Source organism: Panulirus ornatus, chromosome 43 (assembly GCF_036320965.1).
Source record: "Panulirus ornatus isolate Po-2019 chromosome 43, ASM3632096v1, whole genome shotgun sequence".
Lineage (NCBI taxonomy): Eukaryota > Metazoa > Arthropoda > Malacostraca > Decapoda > Palinuridae > Panulirus > Panulirus ornatus.
This window is the reverse complement of record NC_092266.1, coordinates 26,639,853-26,657,977: the sequence shown is the minus strand read 5'-3', so window position 1 is coordinate 26,657,977 and position 18,125 is coordinate 26,639,853. Positions and strand designations below refer to the sequence as shown.

Genomic DNA, 18,125 nt, shown 5'->3' with positions numbered 1-18,125 from the left:
ACTGCGACAAATCAGATGAGATCATCAAGTTGATGATAAGCACAATGTGGAATGATGTCTCGAAAAACAAAGACCGAATGACGGACAAAGAAATGTACTGTAAGAGGTTCGGCCAAATGATTGATTAGTAGATAGCAATGAAAAAGAAAGCCAATACATAATAGAAAATACCTTTGGACAGAAAACTGATGAAAGGCCTTTTGTTGCTACAAAATTAACAAATGGGAAGAAGTGAACCTGATGGAATTTATTGAAAGTAATCAAATAAGTTATGCATGAAGGAAGGGTGTGTTAATGGTACCAAATAAAGGCTTTACTGGGATGATAGAAAGTGGAACAAGTATTAAAGATTCGTCTGCCATCATAAATGAGTGGTAAGGTTCTGCGACCCTTCTCTACTAGAGATAGAAACCTCTTGATGAAAATGTTTTAATGTTTATATGAGACAAAACTGAATACTGCTGTGCTGTATGGTTAGCAGTGAAATGATGAGAAACAAATGTATTAGAATTCAAAATTATTTCACAAACAGAATCAAGGGGGATGGAACACATGGACTGCTTTAAAAGGCTGAAAGGACTGCAATTATATACCCGATAAAGGAGATGAGTTTGATGCCATCTTTTTTCAGTTTAGTCCTACCCTTTTTCAGTGTTATGCTATCCCTTCTATTTAGGCCCATCCACTCTAGCAGTTAGATGTGCCTGTATGTTCTATGGATCATGATAATCTAGATCATATGTAATATTTTTTTTGCTGTGGTTTTCACAAGCAGAAATGATGTGCGTTTATTAGGATATAATTTGTGTATCATATTGCAGTGCTGAAAAGTACCATAAAATGTGATATAAAAGAAAAAATATTTCTTTACATTTCTTTGGGAAACAGTGCATGGATTTGTGGGAAAGCAGAATGTTTGTCATTAGCCTAAGGTACAAGGTAGTGATTTTTCAGTGATACCTTTGTATGTTACTACTTCATCTATTCAAATAGAACTTTTGGCTTTTTCTGAAGGTTTTCATTATTTAAAAAGTGCTATTAATTGTAATGTAAAAAAAATTGGAAATATGCGTGTTCAGGTCACTTGAACTGAGGAAATGCTTTGCAATTGAAGTGTAATGAACTTGGTTAGTGTTCATAAGATAAAAGGTTTGGGCACCACATTAACTATTTCAGCATGCTGGCAGGTCAGCAGTGTTCTTTGTTCCTTGGGAAGTTTGCCACTCTGTTTTACAATACTCGTGATGCCTTTGATTTGAAGGTTTTGCATGGACAGATAAGCCATGGAGGAAAAGCAGACAACAGCTACTGATAAAATGTAACTACTCTAACCCACAGGGTAGATGTTATTCAGGACTTCGTCAAAAACCAGCTTGCTGAAAGTATCAAGGAGTGAGCCAGGAATGCCGGGAAGCAATGCTGTGGATTGTTGAGACACACTAGAGTAATTCTTCTCTCACCGAGGTAAACCAGCCATTGTAAGTAGTGTGATGCAGTGCTGAACCTCTTAGAGTTACCTTTGATGCCAATAATGACAAAAAATTGATATTTCTTGAATGATGTTGAGGACAATAAACTTGACATTAGGCTTGGTGTGACTATAATCTGAGGACAGCTGGAGAGTTTCTGCAACAGGAACCTTTCATGCTGTGTCATTGTTTTCCATCCGCCAGGGTAGGATAATGTTGCTAATGCTGTAGAGGAGTTTTGTGGTGGTACTAACAATAATGTGTTTATTTGTCATGTAGGTACTAACAATGTACTGATGGAGAGATTGGAGGAGCTGTTAGAAAAATATTGCCAGCTTATTCGATGTTTCTGGAATGATACTAGTAACATTATGGTTTCTGGAGTTTCTTCACTTGATTGGCATTGGGAATGCCTGCTTTAAATATGCATTCAGCTGTGATAATAGAGTAGAGAACCTTTGTTTTCTGGAGGGAGTTGAATTCATAGACTTTTTGCAGCATTTCTGCATGCATTTTGATATGTTTATGAAGGACAGACTACATTTGAATGGCCTGGGTGCAGTGTGTTTTGATAGGCTATTTAGTGAATCTACATATGCGTTTTGGTCAATGAAGGTAGCCTGTGTCATGGAGCAACCTCATCCCCCCCTCCATAACTACTTTTCAGAATAGGTCTTAGTTTTCCATAGTATTTTGTGTCAATGTTAAGAGTGCATGCAACAAAAATTTTGGAGACTGTTGCATTTGAAGGAAATTATGTGTGATTGCATTTCTGAATCTTGGTTAAATATAAGAGATAGACTTCCTTGCCAAATGCTCAATTCCAGGGTACACTGTTTAAAAGGAGAAAGAAAGTAGGCAGTAGTGTCTTCCTATTTGCTAAAGCTCATCTTAATTTTGATGAAAAAGTTGCCCTCTCTGATAATATCGACTTCATTTTTGTAGAAATTAGAAATAAGCTTCATAAGAACATCTCAGTAGGACTAGTTTACAGGCCATACATGCAGACTCCAGTAGTTCACAATAGATACTTTGATCAGTTAACTGATTTTTTTATTGAACTTGATTCTATCATAGTAGGACATTCTACTGTACTTAACATATCTAAGTAGGGGAAATCCCTTTCCAGTAGTGATGGGCAGAGACTTAACCGAAATTTGCTTGATAGTGCCCTAATCGAGTTAGTTTAGAAACCTACTCTTGGTGCAGTCTGTTATTTATTTCCAACTACAAATGAGGATCTCATCTTTTATGTTAAAGTTTGAAGACAGTTTAGTATAGTTGATCTCCAACAGATTACTTTTGAGGTAACTTTCAAGTGTTGGTTAACATGACTTGCAAAAAAATACCAGAATTTAGACTTGCAAACTTTGATAATCTTTGCATTGCTCTTGAGAGGCAATCATGATATGATATGGTCAATGAAAATATGAACATGGCTTGGAAAAGCTTCAGTAAAACTTGCAAAGCAGTGGAGGGAACTTGTGTGTTGTATAGGTCTTTTTCTAAAACGAAGGCATGGTGGTGGAATGACAAAATAAAAGGAGTGTTTGTTGCCCAAGAAAGTCGACCAGAAGAAAATCAAAAGAGGCCAGTAACCACCATGATAGAATATATTATGAAATTGCATAGAGCATCTGAGAGACTTCAAAAGCAAACATCAGCATGAAGCATATATTGCCAAAAATCAACAGAAGTTCCAAGGAGTTTTATAATTAGGAGTAAGAGAGTCATTAGCCAGTCAATTAGTCTTCTATTTCTGGAAAACTCATATTGTTAGTTTAGTAAATCCATGGCAAAAATCTTAAAGGATATCTTTGTGTCTGTATTCATAGTTGAAGACTCAAATCATGTCCTGAATCCAGTTTCATTGATAAATGGAAAATGTTCTGCAACATTTGACATAAAAGTGAAGACACTGTGAAAGACATTCTGTCAGCAATAAATGCCAAGACAGTAAACAAAACAGCAGGAGCTGATAGATTTTATCTGAAAAGAAAGAGGCTAAGAATGGGGTAGTCAAGCCCAGGACTAGACACTGTGGAAGACATACTGTCAGCAGTAAATGCAATGACAGTAAGCAAAACAACAGGAGCTGATAAATTTTATCTGAGAAGAAAGAGAGGCAAAAATTGGGGTAGTTGAGCCCAAGACCATTTTTCAGTGAGTCACTTGTGGGAAAAGCTCCAGAGGAATGGAAGTGTGTCATTACCTGGAGATTATTTTTCAGTTAACTTTATATTGTGGTTGGAGAACTTATGGAAACTATCATTCAAGACAAAATCTTAGACCATTTAGAGGACCACCACTTGATAAAATGATAAACTATTTTCTGCATGATTTTCAGTAAAGTTACTCATGGCAGACAAATCTTCTTGATTTCTCTTTTAATATAATCGACTTGTATGATGGAGGGAAAGCAGCTGATGTCATCTATATAGATTTTGAAAAAGCATTTGTTAAGGTTGCACATCAAAGGTTACTAGAAAAAGTTAAGTAACATAGTATTGATGGGGATTTACTGTAGTGGATATGAAATTGGTTAACTTGCTGTAAACAAAGGGTTGTGATCAATGGTGGAGCTTCAGGATGGTTAAATCTAACAAATGATGTGCTGCAGGATCATTCTTGGAATTGGTTTTTGTTTCTCAAATATTAATGATAGTGACAATGGACTGTATTGCAAGATATCAGAGTTTGCAAATAATACTAAGTTTGGAAATAAATCTACATATCTTGAATATCTGCAGCCTCAAGCTAACACAGACAAACTGATGAACTGGGTTCATAGATAGCAAATGAATTTTGATTTGGATTAGTGCAAACTTTTACATGTAGATTGTAAAAACGAAAATGTTCGCTACAGTATGTATTCTGTTGAATTGCATGGGTAAATAAGGAAAAGACTTGGATGACAGGATCTCTCATGATCTAGTGGGTAGAAACAGTAAAAAGAGCAAACAAGATTCTTGGATTCATCGGTAGGGCTTTCAAGTGTAAGTCTAAGGATATCATCCTTACACTTTACAGTTCAGTGGTGCATCCCCATATTGGATATTGCACTCAGTTTTGGTCACTCGTAAGAAGAAGACAGTGGAGAGGGGACTGCATTGAGCTACCAAGATGATTCCAGACTGAGAAGCTAATAATAAGTGCTGATTTAATGACTTGAATCCATTTAACTTAGGAAAGGAAGGTCGAGGTGATAAGCTGCCGTTGTTCAGATTATCAAAGGCTCTGATAATTTTAGTAATTTTACTTGAGACTTGATTCGTCTGGTTTCACTGGTAGTAATGAATACAAACGTGGGCAAACAATTTACATCAAATGAGGGAAGTACTTTTTCTTTAACAGATTTGTTAACATATGGAATGATGTACACCAGTATAGACGCATTTATGAATAGACTTGATGAATATTTGTTGCATTTGGAATTCCTTTGTAATTCATCCACTCTAAACTACGCTCTATCTGTCTAGACTTCCACTCTCTCAAAAGCAAATATAATAGCTGCAAACCACACAAAATAAAGCACTCGGAACGATTAATAGCTTTCTAGCAACCACAGACACTCGGCACCAGCACAGTGAAACAAAGATTCTTCCTTCGCAGTCCTAACTCAGCGTGCTCGGCTATCAGTTTTATGAAACAGGACTAGACTGAACTCCCACCCAAACAACTCCATAACTAACCACCGACCCCAGTAGAAATAGAAAGGCCACCCCTGCCTCGCACTTCAGCAACCCTTACTCACAAATCCCCCAACCCTCAACAAATAATCACACAAAACTAATACACACTGAAATAACCAGACAAGCCCTAAACAACCGCCATCTTAACCCAGTCTTAAACGCCACCCGACCAGACATCCATCCATCCATCCATCGGAAGCCACTCTCTCCAGACAGACAGAACAACCTTATTCCCTCCACTTCTGATAAGTATGCTGTCTTGGTCATCCCCTCCTCTCATCCTTTCCGTCTCTGCAGTCCATTCAAGCAAACCCTCCTCAGCCTTCGTACACGCTTCTTACTGCCACACCTGTCTCTCGCCCTCACATTTCTTATTTAATCGAAACTTATTTGATTAGTGATATTGATAGCCAAGAAAATGATGGAAAACCATATCCATACGCGACAGCAGAAGTATTTAGGCTTAAAATTACAAAGTATACAGATTAAAGAAGTCCTTGCAGTTTTTGAATCCCATGAGCAAAAACGAGAAAATAGCGCTAATTTAATACGTATTTGGTCATCTTCCACTCCCAGTGCGGGTCACGGAGAAAACAGGCTAGTTGTTTTGGTGGTGTATTTTATCGTTTGGGCCTGTGAACTACCAAGATCATCATAGGGGGCCATTGTTTAAGTTATGACCAAATTCGAAAATCTAGGAAAAAAATCTCGTTGAGACCTTTTAGACAGTTATGATAACGTACACATTCACTGTATACGTACGTAGCTGAAGCTGCGCTTTTTTGAAACATTATCACTTGATTGTCCTGATGAAAATTTTGAAATAGTTTGTTAATTCATGTCAGAAAATGATATTGATTACACAGATGATTAATTTGTTGCAACGTCATTATCTTGTAAATTCGATATGTTTGAACAATGATTATGATTCATGACAATTAATTACTTCAGCCTCATAGTTACTTTGGTCACTTTTGAGGTGCATTGCGGTTGAATCGGTAAACTACAAATTCTCAGCGATGAATAATAACTTTAATTTTATCAACACTCAATAGCACATATTTCAAAGAACAGCCGATAATTTATAAAGCGGGTCGGTTCACTGCACTGAAAAGGATTCTTTTATACATAACGAAAGGTAAAACGAACCAGTTGTTTAAAATTTTCAGTGTTAGGATAATATGATCATCGAAAATAAAGTATTATGAAATTCAAATCCTTAAGTTTTTACGCATATTATCCGGTAAATCATCGATTCATTTTATACGATACATTCACGATACGGGCTAAAGCGATTACGAACTGTTAACATAATATGTTCTTACGCTATATTTTGTGTAACTAAAGCAAGGAAATCGGGGAGAATCCTCAGCGTGACTAACAAACATCTAAGCACATTTTAGCAGTCATAATGATGATATAGTGTATACATGGGCATCTGGCATGTTTTGAGGCCATTTTTACAATGTTGCGTGACGCTGTGAGGGAAGATTGAATCATTTTAACTAAGCAGTTACATCGTCATATGCTGTTTTTACATTTGTAAGGACATTCGAAATATGTTTTGTCGCAACCATGACATTGAAAAGATTCTCTGATTCCGTAGCGGAGTAAGAGTTTCTTTGAGTACAGTAATACCCGATTCCCAACTCCTGTGAGGAGAGTCACTTTCGGGGTAGAAATGCAGCGAGAGTAAGGTAAGGTAGGCAATTTTATGACCCACATCCCGTATTGTTCATTGTACACTGATGATGGTGAGCGTTTGGCATCAGCCCTTCATCCGCTCAGAGGTGAGGACCGACTTTGTTAGGGGGCTTTCAAGACTGCCTCGGGGTGTGGAAACCAACTTCTCCACTGCAGGGATGAGGCAGGTGCGGATAACAGGACGAGTAGGCTGAGCACTCCTCCTCGCTTCCCTCTTCTAAATGAACATTAGTGATTAAGGTAGTCCGCCCTGACCCACCGCCGTCGTTTTCTTTCTGATTCGCCCCACTTCCTCCCCTGTCAACTGCAGCTCAGGCCCAACTATACCATACTCCCACAGTTCCGTTCCGCCTAGCTCCTCCCTAACGACACGCCACTTCTATCCCAGTTCTCATTCTTGATGGACTGCATATTCCATTCGTTCAGGACTACAGCTCATTGATTACGACGTGAAGTGCGTTAGATTAGGTGCCATACATGTAAACGTAGATGTTTATCAAATTAACGTAGATTTTTACAAATGCCGGGTTCCTGCATTAATGGGTTGTAAGGTCCATCATTGATGTATACGTATGTCGACTAGTCTCAAAGGGTAGGATGAACAACTGGGTTGGATGCAGGTCGACTGATGCGTCTAGGGTTCGACCCAGGGCGTGAGTCATGGTCAGCAACGCTGATATCTCCAGTACAAAAGTCCATTTTGGAAATGATATCTTCCCCATTTAATAATTCATGTAGATGTATTTCAGCAATATATAGCATGAGTCTTTCCCTTAACACAAGAAAGGTAATCGGTTGATTTCAGGTCCAGAGTTCAAAGGTCAGGGTCACATATTTTGTAAATGAATTCGTTTCAACACGAGAACTAAAGATTCACTGGATGGATTTCATTAAGATTTATCCCTTGAGTGTCCTTTGGGGAAAGAAAGTCCCTTTTTATTTGGATGCGTGTAGATCAAGGTCACTGTCACATGGATAAATCAGCTAGCTTTCAGTTAAAAACTTTAGTTCTACAGAACTGATTATATTGAGACGACTTGTTTATTAACCTTAGGGTATGGCAGGTTCCTACCGATTTTGAGGTCTGCCAACCCCTTTGCCACCACCTCTACCACCTTCTGCCACCACTTCGGACACTTTACTCTGCCACCGTCACCAACGACTTAGTCTAAGAGTCTGATTAGGGCGGTAAAAGAACTGATTGCAGCCATGCAGTCCTTTGAAGCAACATGCTACTTCCCCGTCCGCCCACAGTTTGATTCCCCAGAACTACTTCAGATCTCATTGTCTTAGGTCAGTAAAATGGTTTAAAGATACTTTGGGGTAAAAACACTATTGGTTTTGAGGTCACAGTGGTAAAAGGTCAAGGTCACTCAGCTTAGAAAATGGAATAAGTGAGCTCGCTAATGATGACCATTTATTAATAAGATTTCGTCTTAGAATTATACACTTAATTCTTTTTCTTTACAAAACGATTATCTTAATCGTTTTACTGTATTAAGACCTTTAGTCATGGAAAACAACGCAGTTAAGTTTAATGTATGATGATTTCTATTGCATGAAAATACATTATAATTTTTCTTTTTTCGCCCAAAAGAAATGTGTTCGAATCCTTTTAATGTTTATTTCGCCTCAAACGTAAAAGAGATGGAAACGTTTGTTATTGGTTCGAACCCCATTCCTTCCACTCAGGAGCGAGTTCTCCCTCATCCCCCTAGTTTAAACTAAAGTCGTAAATGAACATCATCAGCAAAGGCGATCGGATGTAATGCTAGTCATGTTGCTGTCGTGCGTACTATTACTGACAACGGAACTGGTGTGCTTTTAAACCATACCAAACCAACGCCCTCTGTTGGTACGGAGGAGACTTGGGCCAAATCACTAGCCTCACAAATGACCATTCCGTGATCCGCAGTTCGCCTACGCACATCCTGATGAGAAACTTTGGTGCATGTCTTCCGTATGTAGTTTGGAGGCGATTTGATTATCACTTCAAGATGAAAGTCAGCTTTGTGAGTTCTGTGATAAAAAGATTTGATAACTTTGTTTCAGTTAATGATTCACGAGAGGAAGTGAGGATGTTTATGGTACATATATTACTTATTTTAGAATAAAATCTCGCTGAATGAGACATTTCAGAGATTTAACGGGCCTTAGGGATACTTTGCTGATGTTCGAGGTAGTAGGAGAGCATCAAGACGTCAGCAGGCCAAAAGTAGAAGTCTACGAAGGCTAGGAGCGTGATGGGGTCGAGCGTGGCGTTGTGGGTGAGCCAGCACGACCGAGTCAGTCGGTCTCTGGTGGTGGTGCCGCGAGGAGTGTCCTGCCGCTGCAGCGTTGAGGCCCGGGTGCTCCCTGTCACAGGGCACGCTCACTCTAGTTGACTCGTTAAACGCGCTGCCCCTGCCGCCAACGCTCACTCCCAATTGCTTTACAGATTGTTGTCCTAAATACTAACTGAAAGTAGAAATTGTGTAGAATTAGAAGTATTTTTTTTATGATTATTATTTTTATCAGACACTGAATTTTGATGTGACATACTGGATTACAGAGTGGCGTTGTGATTCTACAGTTTGGATTTGTAACTGAAGAGCAGCACTACTAACTAGTGCCCTCGTCGTGTGAGTGGACACACCAGCATCCCCTTCTCTAATACAGGTTAGTATTAGATTTTGAAAATGTATTATCTGCAGTAGGAAAAAAAATTGATTGCTTTAGGTGTAATAGAATATTGTATCTTGTGGAGACTTGGACGGGACAGAAGTTTTAGCCAAAGTATGACACGCGGAGGTCGAGCGTTCGTCGCCCACTTTAGAAAGAACTGCAGAGAACCGCTCGATTTATCTCATTACATTTTTCATTATTGTTAAATTCTAAGGTGGAATCAGTGTCTGAAAATTTCCTGGTTGGGCGTATGTTTACAAAATATTTATCTTTACCTGTGAAGAGAAGCTGTAACTCGAGACTTCGTTGAACCCAAGTAAGAATTAAAGTAATGACTGTATCGCGAGCAGATTCTCAATATGTTTAGGGAATTACAGTAATAATTGTTGACTCTTCATTTATACTTTTTATGAGGATTTTTTTTACACCAAGAAAGAGGAGAGAATTATCACGGATGTGGTGGACTGGCTACTGGATTATGATGCTGAGTTGTTAATTGTTTGGGCCTGTTGACCTTGGTTTTACTCTATGATGACCCGGACTCATTCACCCAGGAAGTTTAGCCCCACACACACACACACACACACACACACACACACACACACACACGTGTGTGTGTGTTTCAATTTGTGTGTTCTCTTCTGTTTGTTGCAACAGGATGGGAATTTTGACTTTTTGGGTCCTATCCCTTTTCATCCCATTATTCATGTAGGTTCTTTTTGTTGGTGATGCTCAGTTTCCAGGTAGACACGTGAATATATCTATATATGCGACTGGAACCTTTAACATTAAAAAACTAGCTTTTAATGGCACAAATATAAACATCTTTAAATGCATTTGAACTGCATTTTTGGGTTTGGCTTAATAAAATCAAGGAATTTTCTTAACGCCCTTTTTCACCTTCCGTTCATCTTCGAACGTAACTTGTTGAGTAGAGGACTGGGAGGTAGAGATCAAGTGGGTTGGAGGTAGAATGGATGGGATGGGTGGTAGGGTGTGGGGTCTGGTGAGCGGGAGTGCAACAGGTGAGACGCGTCGTCGTCCTCCCAACACCCCCCTCGTACAGCCTAGCTCTTGGGGGGGGGGGCTTGCCTGGCTGGCCATCTTCACCCCCTCACCGACCGACCGACCGACACTCCCACCCCCACCTTTCGAGCACTCCTTTGCTAACGCAAGGCTCAAGTATTGACTATCGATTATCGGCGAATATCATAGGTTTAGTGAATACCAACGTAACGCTCCATGTGTCATTCTTAAATTACATACTTTTCTTTGATATACGTTCCCGTCGTAAACAACCTGAAGCCCATTCAGGGTGATTAATTGGCTGATATCGGTGCACAAAAATATTTATGAAACTGGAAACCGAGTAAGGGCGAGACCAAGGAAAGGTAACCAGAGTATATCTTATGTTAGGACATGGTCTCAAAGTTATACATATAAATCTACGGATTTACATGACCTGTTTTCATCGTCGTCTAGCCTATTGTCAGCGTTTACTGCTGTATCTAAACTAATTCCTTTCTCGTTCGTATGAGCAACATTCCTCCACAGGCTTTTTACACGCTTCAGGGATTATAACTATTGGCAACCAAAGACATACCAAGTTATTTAAAGTTGTGAGGAATGAGCAACATCCGATATAGATTCAATGGTGGTTATTGTTACGGGGGATGAGTCAGCCCGGGGTCAGGACCGCATGGGTTCGAATCCTGGGCGCGGCAGTCGGCCCACACTCAACCCTGGTTGTTCATCGTCCCTTTAGTGCTTAGGCTGGTGCGTGTGTATACACAAATAGGATAAATGACATTGTACACAGATACAAGGTCTAGAGACGGGGCAGTACGAGTGGAAAACTCTTTCCCTGTAAGACATAACAGGAAATCACACACACACACACACACACACACACACACTTTAACTGACTAATGGACCGGGATTTGTTCGGAAGGCTGACAGTCTGTGTTCTACACTGTATGATCCGTAGTTGTGGTATCTTGTGTTCCAGCCAGGAGCTGTGACTGATAGAGCTTTTATGCAAGGCTACAGCGGAAAGCTTGTTGCTGGAAAACTATTTGAGAATCCCTTGTGAAGCTCCTTTTGCACAGGAAACTGACGTCAGTGTTACAGTGTGGAGATCGTGAAGGATTATATCAAGTCAAAGTTATAATTCTGAGGCAGAGCTGCTACTCTGACAATGACTCGTGTCAGGCAGAGTGTCCCTGTGCCTGGCGAAGCGTAGGATGAAGTATGCAGCGGCTAGGTTACAGTACGGAGCCTTGGCATGGGAGGGTGTGATGATAGGTTACAGTAGGAAGCCCTCACAGGCGAGAATATTATGCCAGGCTACAGTATGGCATTATGACACGGGAGACTATGAGGATAGGGTACAGTAAAGAAGCCATCGCAAGGGGAGAATATTATGCCAGGTTGCAGTGCGAAATCATGACGTGGAAGAGCATTTAGCTAGGTTACAGTACGCTCTTGTCAGTAATTGTGTTACGTAAGGCTGCAGTAGCTGTTGACTGGAGTCATGATTATACTGGCTGACGAGATATATGCCGTGCGCTATCATCATGGAATCTCGCGAGGACTCGAGGAATTTTGCCTGCTGATTACCTCATGCCAGTGTGGAGGGGGGCGAAGCTGCGCTGTTGCTCTCATGAGTCAAGATACTTGATGTCTCATCGCTCAGGCTTGCTTACCCCTTGCAATCCACATGATCAGGTACACTTTGGAGATACCTGTTCACATTAGTTACGTAATGTTTCTAATGCTTTCAAGTAGTGGTTGAACACTTTCTTGGCTCTTAAACGTTTACCCCTTTGACTCTTAATGTATCTAGATTTCCTTCTTGGTTCTAGCAGTGTCATATGACAGGCTCTTATGCCTGTCCTAAGTCAGTGGGACAGGAGTGTTTTTTTTTTCTCAAGCAGTGTGGAACTATAAACTTAAGGAATTGGAACAGAGATCCGTGGTGTGTACTTTGTTCAACAAGGTACAGCACCGTTCGGCCATCGATAACCTCAAATGTTTTATGAGGTGAGTTTTTTTGTGTCTGGTATGCAAGGAAGTTATCGATAAAATTATATTACTGGAAATTTATTGAGGACATAATCGTATACCTTCGGTATAACATAATCGAGTACCTTAGATATACTTTGTGGTTTCGGGGTTGGGGGCGGGTTCGTGTTCTCTTGTGCAACTCGAGTCTGCGATTGAATGACCTTGGACCTTAAGTGAGGGCTTGGTTTACCAAGCTGTGTGATGCTACAGGTTTGTTTTTTGAGTGTTATTTATATTGTGCAACCTGACTGGTCTGGTGCGCCTTGGAGAAAACTGTCCAGTTGTTTATCTAAGGACATTACAAGGGATCGTCCCGAAGTGTTTCTTCTTTTAACTGTAGGTTGAACAGGCTTGGAACTCCCCAAAAATTCTATCCTGTTTTCCCCAATTTTTCCGACAGCATCTCCGTTCTTAATTGGATATGATTTGCATATTCCTTCCAGTCTGTCAGTCGAGCAAGGAGGTGTGTTGTGCTGTTCTATTGTAGCACATATAAATCTGTTCGCATTTGCAACAAGCCTCAAGGTGATTGTCATTACGATAATGTGCATAGCCATGTTGCGAAACAGTTCTCTGAGGTGACCATTAGAAATGATTGACTTCATGAGTACGATGGTACTGCCGTTGACCATGTCAGTAACTTAGACCCTTGGCTTTAATGGCGTGACCTCTGACTTTAATCTTAAGGGCCAGGTCAAAGGTCAGGCTGTCATATATAACAGAGTCTTACCATTGTGCTCAAGGATCGTACCGTCGTGTCATAGGGAAGTTCCTTCGTGCTCAAGGATCGTACCGTCGTGTCTAAGGGCAATGCCCTTCGTGCTCATGAGTCGAACAGTCGTACTTAAGAGACGACCAATTGCCCCAAGAAGGTGGCATCTTCTTGGTACAGTGGTGGCCATTACCTCCCATAACTACACACCCACAACAGCTGCAGATGATCAGCCTCTGGAGTGTGGAGGGTAGGTCCCGCAGACTTCCTTGCCGTCAAGAGAGTGTATATATATATCTTTTAAGTGGGCGTTCAGCATGGCGGGAGCGCATCCGCCACCTGCACTTCGTGAGGAGAAATAATGACCAGGATTATATATGAATAAATAATGCGTACATCCGCTTTCTCTTTTCACGCGAGGGACAACACCACCACCTCCTCCAACAACACACTTTAACCATCATGTATTCGCAAAGACGATCACCGCAACGCGGTAAGTGTTGTCATAATTGTATGTCAACGTCTCATTCTCTTGCCTGACACCCGCACCAATGTTGTGAGAATGGATGTCCCACCTCTCGAAACAAATGTCAGGCAAGTAAACGCGGAAAGAACACTATCCAGTCGCTGTCATATTCGAAGGAAAACTCATTTGCTTCCTGATAACCTTATTACGAAGTGGTTCGTTTTTTTGTCTGTGGAAGGTATTAATTGGCATTCGTCATATTTTGTTTACGGGTCGATCTGCTTTTGTTTGGTGTCACTTTCAAGGGTATCCGTTAACTGGCTTTTTTTTTGTTGTTGAGACAATCGTTCAATCTGTCGTCCCGCCAAAGGGAATTTAAGTTTTAAGATATGTATTGTCTTGATATGCATGTACAATGCATGTAAGGGAGAGATTGGGTAAAGGGCACCTAAGAGTAGGTGGAAGCAAGTATAGAACGCATAGGGGAAGCGTCAGTAAGACTCTGGTTGCTGTGGTCTTTGGTCATGCAACACCCAATGGATTAAATTTTGACAGACGTAGCGTTCCTTTTGTAAATGGACTCCACCAGTTTGTCTGTTGTATCCAGTGTATTTAGATTTCTTGGTGTTGCCCTAGTTACCGGGCTTACGCTCAGAGAGGATTGAAGCTTACAGATGTTAAAGCTTGTTGATTATTAGTGCTAGTTATATGAACTAATGAAAATGATTAAATTAGTTAATGAGTCGTAGTCTAAACAGTCTTATCAACGCTTAAGCTCGAAGGGTTCACTCCCAGATGGCGTTGCGAAACATCAAGCTCGTAATCCTGGCACTTAGGATCTTGACGTTGTTGTACTGATGGAAAGCAGAATGTCTCTTATTAAGGCACAGGTTCGAATTGTGTAGTGGCACTTTACTCTTGACACAACTCATTATTGCGTTGTGGTAGCCAGTGGTAGCCAGCCAGTCTCACCATATCGCCTCTTCACAGTTGGCGCCTTGAACGGTACGCCCTCCTCGTGATTTTAAACTTTCCCTTAGGGAATGGGGGAGAGGGAATGGGGAGGGAATGGGTGGCTATACACGGACCCTGAGCCGACTTGTTATAACCGTTGCGTGGGCTTCGGCGTCACCTCCTCACTTATTAAATCCGCCTCATATCAAGTATCTCAAACAAATGCATCACCCAGAGCTCTCTCTAATTTTTTTTTTCTAACAGGTTGTCATATCCCTCAATCTGGTGTAACTTATACCGGGAGAAGGCCTCCTCCTCCTCCTCCACCTTCCCCTGGGGAGGGAGATCAAAGGAGGTTATGTACCAGGCAAGCAATCAAGACAGCGTTATCAGTAGCCAGTCATAGTTAAGATAAGGAAGACAGCTAGGCAACACCTCTTTTATAAAATGAAAGCAAGCCAAAAGTGATGAACACATCCCGCAGTATTCGAGCGGTGGTGGGTGTAAGGGTGGGGATTTTGGGGTGGGGTGGGGAGATGGGGGAGCTGGCTACTTCTTAAGGTGGGGTGGGAGAAGGTATGATATTCGCTGGTCCGCTCGCTAACCTAAATCCGCCTGTGATTGTGTGTCTTTAAACTTTTCGAAGGCATTTCTTTTTTCTTTTAAATACATGTATTTGAGTTTTTAGTCACATGTGGGTATATGTATTTATATATTTTTTCTTTTGTTGTGATATTCTTTATGATAAACGAAATGTAAATTCGTTATTAAAATGGCAAGAGTCGGAAAGGATTTGCCACATGATTCCCCAAGAGAATCCATAGGATTTTTTTTTTTAGAATGTTATGACCAGCTGTGTACACATCGTCAGTAGGCTGGATGGCACCGTCCAGATGTAGCTAAGCCAAAATTGCGGAGAGAGAAAAAAAAAAAGAGGAAAAGAAAAAAAGGCATGTTGTGAGATAGAGTATGAGGAACGGTTACGTTCGTAGTACAGTGGTAGTGAGGGACGGTCACTCCACCAGTGTTAGTGAGGAATGGTCTCTCTTCCAGTGCTCGGAGGGAACGGTCACTCCACTAGGGCTGGTGAGGAACGGTCACTCCACTAGGGCTGGTGAGGAACGGTCACTCCACTAGGGCTGGTGAGGAACGGTCACTCCACTAGGGCTGGTGAGGAACGGTCACTCCACTAGGGCTGGTGAGGAACGGTCACTCCACTAGGGCTGGTGAGGAACGGTCACTCCACTAGGGCTGGTGAGGAACGGTCACTCCACTAGGGCTGGTGAGGAACGGTCACTCCACTAGGGCTGGTGAGGAACGGTCACTCCACTAGGGCTGGTGAGGAACGGTCACTCCACTAGGGCTGGTGAGGAACGGTCACTCCACTAGGGCTGGTGAGGAACGGTCACTCCACTAGGGCTGGTGAGGAACGGTCACTCCACTAGGGCTGGTGAGGAACGGTCACTCCACTAGGGCTGGTGAGGAACGGTCACTCCACTAGGGCTGGTGAGGAACGGTCACTCCACTAGGGCTGGTGAGGAACGGTCACTCCACTAGGGCTGGTGAGGAACGGTCACTCCACTAGGGCTGGTGAGGAACGGTCACTCCACTAGGGCTGGTGAGGAACGGTCACTCCACTAGGGCTGGTGAGGAACGGTCACTCCACTAGGGCTGGTGAGGAACGGTCACTCCACTAGGGCTGGTGAGGAACGGTCACTCCACTAGGGCTGGTGAGGAACGGTCACTCCACTAGGGCTGGTGAGGAACGGTCACTCCACTAGGGCTGGTGAGGAACGGTCACTCCACTAGGGCTGGTGAGGAACGGTCACTCCACTAGGGCTGGTGAGGAACGGTCACTCCACTAGGGCTGGTGAGGAACGGTCACTCCACTAGGGCTGGTGAGGAACGGTCACTCCACTAGGGCTGGTGAGGAACGGTCACTCCACTAGGGCTGGTGAGGAACGGTCACTCCACTAGGGCTGGTGAGGAACGGTCACTCCACTAGGGCTGGTGAGGAACGGTCACTCCACTAGGGCTGGTGAGGAACGGTCACTCCACTAGGGCTGGTGAGGAACGGTCACTCCACTAGGGCTGGTGAGGAACGGTCACTCCACTAGGGCTGGTGAGGAACGGTCACTCCACTAGGGCTGGTGAGGAACGGTCACTCCACTAGGGCTGGTGAGGAACGGTCACTCCACTAGGGCTGGTGAGGAACGGTCACTCCACTAGGGCTGGTGAGGAACGGTCACTCCACTAGGGCTGGTGAGGAACGGTCACTCCACTAGGGCTGGTGAGGAACGGTCACTCCACTAGGGCTGGTGAGGAACGGTCACTCCACTAGGGCTGGTGAGGAACGGTCACTCCACTAGGGCTGGTGAGGAACGGTCACTCCACTAGGGCTGGTGAGGAACGGTCACTCCACTAGGGCTGGTGAGGAACGGTCACTCCACTAGGGCTGGTGAGGAACGGTCACTCCACTAGGGCTGGTGAGGAACGGTCACTCCACTAGGGCTGGTGAGGAACGGTCACTCCACTAGGGCTGGTGAGGAACGGTCACTCCACTAGGGCTGGTGAGGAACGGTCACTCCACTAGGGCTGGTGAGGAACGGTCACTCCACTAGGGCTGGTGAGGAACGGTCACTCCACTAGGGCTGGTGAGGAACGGTCACTCCACTAGGGCTGGTGAGGAACGGTCACTCCACTAGGGCTGGTGAGGAACGGTCACTCCACTAGGGCTGGTGAGGAACGGTCACTCCACTAGGGCTGGTGAGGAACGGTCACTCCACTAGGGCTGGTGAGGAACGGTCACTCCACTAGGGCTGGTGAGGAACGGTCACTCCACTAGGGCTGGTGAGGAACGGTCACTCCACTAGGGCTGGTGAGGAACGGTCACTCCACTAGGGCTGGTGAGGAACGGTCACTCCACTAGGGCTGGTGAGGAACGGTCACTCCACTAGGGCTGGTGAGGAACGGTCACTCCACTAGGGCTGGTGAGGAACGGTCACTCCACTAGGGCTGGTGAGGAACGGTCACTCCACTAGGGCTGGTGAGGAACGGTCACTCCACTAGGGCTGGTGAGGAACGGTCACTCCACTAGGGCTGGTGAGGAACGGTCACTCCACTAGGGCTGGTGAGGAACGGTCACTCCACTAGGGCTGGTGAGGAACGGTCACTCCACTAGGGCTGGTGAGGAACGGTCACTCCACTAGGGCTGGTGAGGAACGGTCACTCCACTAGGGCTGGTGAGGAACGGTCACTCCACTAGGGCTGGTGAGGAACGGTCACTCCACTAGGGCTGGTGAGGAACGGTCACTCCACTAGGGCTGGTGAGGAACGGTCACTCCACTAGGGCTGGTGAGGAACGGTCACTCCACTAGGGCTGGTGAGGAACGGTCACT

General features: G+C 43.3%; 1 protein-coding gene across 1 annotated transcript in view; it reads left to right on the top strand.

The window, feature by feature from the left end:
* Positions 1–9,142: 9,142 nt before the first annotated feature.
* LOC139762421 (uncharacterized) overlaps positions 9,143–18,125 on the top strand; it is a 1,009,039-nt gene continuing 1,000,056 nt past the window's right edge. Inside the window, 1 exon segment of the mRNA XM_071687285.1 lies at positions 9,143–9,523. The gene's annotated coding sequence lies outside the window, so the exon portion shown is untranslated.